The sequence below is a fragment of the Aedes albopictus genome, chromosome 1 (genome assembly GCF_035046485.1).
Source record: "Aedes albopictus strain Foshan chromosome 1, AalbF5, whole genome shotgun sequence".
Taxonomy (NCBI): Eukaryota; Metazoa; Arthropoda; class Insecta; order Diptera; family Culicidae; genus Aedes; species Aedes albopictus.
In genome coordinates, this window is record NC_085136.1 from 58,134,174 (window position 1) to 58,140,675 (window position 6,502).

Here is a 6,502-nt window from a genome sequence, read left to right on the forward strand (position 1 = left end):
TCCTGGAAGAATTTCTGAAGAAATTCCTGAAGGCAGCGTTTCTCAAATTATGGTACTGATACGGACTGATTTTTGGGGGGTCGCGGAGGCTTGGACGATACAGTAATAAATGTCTTGATAAGCTTTTCTCAAATTATATTGTTTGCCATTTTCGTTTTTTTTTTTCAAATACTCTCTTAAATAGTCTGCAGAGTTATTTCTAGAAATTTGGTTTCTTATTAATCTATTCTAACTTAGTCTGAAGTATATTCGACATTTAAACTACTGTCTGCATTCTGAAATCGATTCTTAAACTATAAATTTTCAAAATTAGATTTTGATTAAATTTAAGATTTTCTTTGCGTTTCGAAAAAAGAGTTCAAGTTGATGCTTGCAATTTACATTTTTAGCAAGATTTGAAAATAACTTTTGGCTTGTAGAAATAACTGAACATCTTATCAAGTTTAAGAGCCTGAATTTCGAGAAAATTCAGGCTGTTAAACTCTCAGGAATATTTAATAGTATCCAACAAATGCTCTGTTTATTTTTTATGGAGCTTCACTAAAACTTACCTTCGGTAAAATTATGCTGAATATTTTACCTTTTCATAAAATAAATTGTGTGTTCAAAAAGTCAGTCCAAATTTTCTAAAACGGCTTATGTTATGGAAATTCGTACCGGTGGGTCGCCAATTCTATAACAATCAGAAGTGGGTCGTATGCTCAAAAAGTTGGGAACCCCTGCCTGAAGGTGCTCCTGAACGAATACCTATAGGAATTTTAGGAAGAAGTTCTACAGCAATTTTCGAAAGAGTTCCTGGAAAAAAAATCTAAATTTCGGAACGAATCCCTGTAAGAATTCGGTAAGGGATCATTGAAGGTTCTGAAGAAATCTCTATAGGAATTCCTGCTATACATGTGAAATTTGTTTTTGCTGGATTTGTATTTTTCAAGAATCTCTGGAGGAATAACAACTGGTAACATTCATGGAGAAATTTATGGAACGAATTTCTAAACGAATTCAGGAGCAATTTCTGAAGCAATTCCTGGAAGAATACCTGGATGAAATCCTGGGGAAACCCAAAAACAAGCTCATGGAAGAATCTTTTAGGATTTTTTAGAAACATTTGACAAATTACATGGACAGGAAAAGTTTCAAAAATTTTTGATCAAATATTTGATAAACCTCAGAATGAACCGTAAGCGTAAGTAAGCGCTTGATAACAACTTCTGAAAAAGCTTTTGAAAATTATGATCCTTGAAGAATAATGAGAATTCTAGGGAAATCGAAAACTTCCCAGTTTTTTTTGTATAATAAATCGAGCTAAAACTGCGTTGAAAAGCAGAACAAATGTAATGCGGTAACAAACCCTAATTTTGTTTCGTGATGTACTGTGATTCAAATAAATTTCTGTAGGTTATACTGGTCTAGTTAAATTATAGAAATGATGAAAAGCTCTGATTCGACAAATAAAAAATACAACGAAGACAGAAATTTCAGCAAATGTTAAAAAGAATGACGAGTAACATCCAAATTATTCAGGAAACCCCAAAAAAAATGAAAGCTTGTAATGAAAATTTTGGAAACAAGTCTTGAAAATCTGGCACAACTGAAATTCTGCAAGAAATGCGAAGAAATCTCAAACTTTCGAAAGGAAGTTGGAAAGAAACAATATGGAGGGAATTTTTAAAAAAATACCCTACACCATTGATGAAATGAAAAAAAAATGAACTCCGTAGGAATTTTCTAAAAGAAGATTTTGAAAAAGCTCCTCAAGAACAATTCCTGCTTGACCCTTACTAGAATTCTTGAAAAACTTCAGGGCAAGTACTTTCTCCAGGTTCCTCCTGAAAGAATTCTTGCAAAAAGACAATATACACCATCTTCAGCCAGAGGCTATACAGACTGAACATAACTTACATTAGACAACGAGCAACGTATACGACACTCAGTGGTCCAATGAAGAAGTTTTTGTTCGACGAAAACTTTTCTCCTACTGGAGTAGTAATCGAACCTTCACTTCGAGGCTTACAATACAGCTAATAGTCATGTAAAATACACTATGTAACGTGTGCTTTACCAGATTCAAATCACATAAAAAAGGAAACCTTAAGATTTACATTTTAACAGATTAACATTTGACTTTCTTTTCTTTAAATTTCGTTTTTAATATTTTTTATTTTATGAATTTCAAATAACTCAACGTACATATGTACAGATGGGATTTTTTATTTGTTTGTTTAATGGTATAATTTTTAAGCATGGTTCTCTTTGAATTAGATTATCACTATAGTCTGTAGAACATCAAGTGTTTGCAGTCAAAGCTCTAGTTTACTGATTTATGCATCTTGCAATGTCGACCTATGATAAGGCATCGTACACAAATTACGTAACGCTATAGGGGAAGGGGAAGTCTAGCTTAGCGTTACAAGCCATACAAATGGGCTTCGTGGCCGTGCGGTTAGCGGCGTCAGTCGTTTAGGCGTTGTGAGTGCCACGGAGTGAGGGTTCGATTCCCGCTCCAGCCGGAAGAAACTTTTCGTCAAACGAAAAATCCTTCATTGGTCCACTGGGTGTTCCGTGTTGTCCGTTGCCTAATGTTAGTGATTGGTTCAGACTGTGCAACCTCTGGTTGAAGACGGTGTAGTGTTTTTTTTTTTCAATATTTTTGGTATTCATACAAAAAGCGTTACAAGGGGGAGGGGGGAGTCTGAAATCGCCGATTTTAGCGTTACGTAATTTGTGTACCATGCCTAACCCCCACGAAAAAATATTCTAATCTTTGCAACCAATGTAAATACATCAACCAATCAATTTAAATCAGTGACGTAACAACTTTTCCGCTCGTCCAGGTATTCGTCGAACGCAAATAGTAAGGAAAGAATCACTTTCTTTAGCGAATGACTGGCTTCCTTCATGCACTTGCTCTAAACCTTATTCTTGTCTCGAATGGTGCCCATACCCTCTTGCGGCAACCAGAGCTCGCGTGTACACACGTAACCGAATCCTAGCCCCCCCTATTCCACCCGTCGCGTCGTATCGGATTCAAAACCCGCGTCTTCCGATCGCCTATCCAAGCAAGACTCTTCTACAGTTCTTATGCTCCTGTCCTGCTGCTCCCCACTTCATACTGCACCACTGCACTGTCCGTCGGTCGTTCATACTTCAAATTAGAACGCGCGCCTAAGTGGACGACACCAATCCGCTAATTGTCTCTGGTGTTCTTCCACCCCCTCGACGCGATTCTCGAACGTCTCTATTGTGGCTTCCATCAATATAGCAATAATGGTAGAGGGGAATCAGTATAAAACATCTTTTTTGTATTCCTTGGCGTTACGTCCCTACTGGCACAAACCCAGCTTTTTCAATGCTGTGTCAGCACTTTCACTATTATTAACCCAGAGCTTTCTTTATAAATTGACCATTTTTGCATTTATATAACATATCTTTGATGATTGACGATTTACTCCATATTTACTTGAGATTTCAGTTTGGACGCTGTGTATGTGCTTACATTTGTGTAGTTGACAGCAATGAATGAAATTATTAATGATCAAGTGTTTTTTTTTTTTTGCTGTAAGGGTTTTCAACCTTGATTTCCCCTATTTACACCCCCACCTATATGAGGTGCAATTCGATGGCCGCTGATGTTCGTACTCAGCTGTTTTCTTCTTAGGACTTCGAATGGGGGACAATAATTTACATAACGAATTTTCTCGTGGGGCAAATTAGTGGTCAAGAGTCTACCGCACTGGGAATGCACCGCTGGGATAGGTTTATGGACTAAATTATCAAAATTGGCCGTTTGATGTTGAAAAAGTTTTTATTGGATTAGGATAAAACAGCATTTACTTCTCTTGCAATCGTCACAAATTGGGTCAATAGTGTAGCATTCATAAAAGTATCGGCTTTAAATAAGTAGTAAATACCTAAATCAAGTGATTGGCACATGCAAAACAATCTGTTTAGAAAAAGCACTATTGCTGGTGAAGTGCTGTAGAGAAAAAAATGAAAAAAAACTCAAGACCAACAATTGAAAAGGCCGTATCAGCATTTTATAAACAAACATGTTTCTGTCGACTTGAGGGCTTTTGAACTCCACCCACACACCTCACCACCACTAACAGAAAGCGCAAACATCAACCTTCCTGTTAATGGTGGTGAGATGCGTGGGTGGATCCCAGAAGGCCCTAAGTCGGCAAAAACGTGCTTGCTTACGCAATGTTAATGAGGCCTTTTCAATTGTTGGTCTTGAACTTTTAAAATATCTTCTAAAAAGACCTCTCCAAGTGTTTTTTTTTGGGAATCGATTTCCACCGAAAATTCCATTAGGAAATCCGTAGAACTTTTTGCAAGATTTATTTCAAACATTTCCCCCCCCAAAGCCCTTTAAGAATTCAGAAAATGAGACCTTTTTCGCTCGTGATCCTTCTTCACAAAATATACTTCTGCATAAGCTGCATTTCATCTCTCAATTAGCCACTTAATCAACAATCTGTGTCTTCCAATTGTCAAGTTTTTCACAGTATGTTCCGACGTACCATCAAATCTGGTACATGCCAGTAAAGAGCAACATAGATGATAAGATTGCAATCTGAAATTCATAAACGATATAACTTCGTTAGATTATTCCCATACTTATTTACTCCGAAGTTATTTACTGATGAATTATAAAAGCTTATTTATGTAACTCCAAGTTAAGGGATTTCTCCACATGTTACTTGTAGAACTGAAATGAGGAATCGAAAAGAACATTATTGAAGCACATTACTTGCCACATTTTGAATTCCTGACATTACCCAATTACATATTGGTAATGATACACGGATTCAAACGATATCGACCTCGGGAAACTTATAGCTTACTAATGCCAGCACCGTTCCCAACAGTACTGACGGTACCGATATTAAATTAAGGGTTTGGAAGCAAAGGATTTTTCAACTGCTATCGATATCGATATGAACTTTTTTCCGCCACTTCGTTCGTCTCCCCTACTGTTCCACAGTGCATTCAAGCAGGTTACAAGTTCACGCTAGCGTGTATCGATACCCATATGCAGTGTTGCCAGATTGCACATCGAAAACGGCATAAAAAAAAAACAAAAACTTTCATTACAAAAAAAAATTAAAAAAAATATGACCGTTCGCAATGCTGTTTTATTTTGTATGGCGAGTTTTAAAATTTTTAAAACTCGCCATACAACATAAAACAGCATTGCGAACGGCCTTACATCAAAGATTATTGTTTTTTAGTTTTTAAAATACGCAAATGCAATACAATGCATAGTTTTAAGAGGCTTTACTATTTAGAGAAGATAGTGCTAGAATATATAGCTTTCTATTTTCGAGCTGACTATATTCATAACTACATTTGCAGAACATTCTCTATTTTCTAAATCTTTTTTAAATATGTCAGGTCCGTCCGCTTTCTAAATTGGTGATAAGTCTTTAGAGGAAACAAACCATCATCCTTTACCAGAAAATCAAAAAGCAGTTTTTTCACTGAAATCACAACCAATGGTAATGAAAATTTATCACTGTACTCTACTCAGCATCTGGATAGCAGTGAAATAATTTTCATTGACGGTTTTTGAATTTCTAGAGAGAAAACTGCTTTTGAATAATTGATGATTGCTGGTGACTGAATGATGGTTATTTGAGCCTTAAAAACTGAAAAAGCTGGCAAATATTTCGCCAGGTGTGCGGAGATGAAAGGGTCTATGTTTTTGCAGGTTGTACCAAAATCTGCAATACAGTTAATCAAGCGTGAGTGAGTTAAGAATTTTGAGGTGTTTGTTATCAACTGAAACTAATGAAAAAATCTTAAAAGGAATATGAATTGCTACTAAAAAAAGTTTTTTCAAGAGTTACTTTAAAAATTCTTCCAGTGCTTTCTTTTGAGAGTCACTACCGGAATATATTTTGAAGTTCTTTCGTGGAAATTGACATGCCTTCAGACATTTCTCCAGAAGGGTATTTGTGATTATTATTTATAATTAGTTAAAATTTTAGAAAGAGTAAAACGCCAGGAATTATCCAGAAAATTGTTCGGAAATTTCTTCAAGACTTTGTTCATAAATTTCTCAAGTAGTTTTTTTTTTTCGGAAATTCCTCTAAGCGTTGTGTTAGCGAATCTTCTGGGAGTTTTTTTTTGTTATTTTCCTGGAGAAGTCCTAGAAAGAATTGTTGGTGAAGTCCAAACAGGAGCTCCGAGAAGCTTTTTCAAAGGATCTCATAGAGAAGGCTTCGAAAGTTCCTGAAAAAATCCCCAATACATCTCCTGAAGTATGCTTAATGAGCTTCTAAAGATATTCCGGAAAAAGGTATTGAAACTTTTAGATATATTCTCGAATAATTTTCTTTTTTTTTTTTTGAGGATTTCTCAAAAGAATTCCTGAATTCCGAACGATCACTTGTAGGTATTACTAAAGAAGCGCCTAAGGGCGTTCCTACAGAAACTCTTGGGAAAAACCTTGAGATGAGCAGAATTTCCAAAATAAATGCTGCGGGAATCCCCGACCGTG

At 36.1% G+C, this 6,502-nt stretch overlaps 1 long non-coding RNA gene across 1 annotated transcript; it reads right to left on the reverse strand.

Moving 5' to 3' along the window:
* Positions 1-3,264: 3,264 nt before the first annotated feature.
* Positions 3,265-4,928, reverse strand: LOC134284987 (uncharacterized). The gene is made up of 3 exons (XR_009996047.1): positions 4,779-4,928; positions 4,641-4,708; positions 3,265-4,573 (listed from the first exon to the last, which is right to left on the reverse strand). It is a non-coding gene; the product is annotated as an uncharacterized LOC134284987 (long non-coding RNA).
* Positions 4,929-6,502: the final 1,574 nt, after the last annotated feature.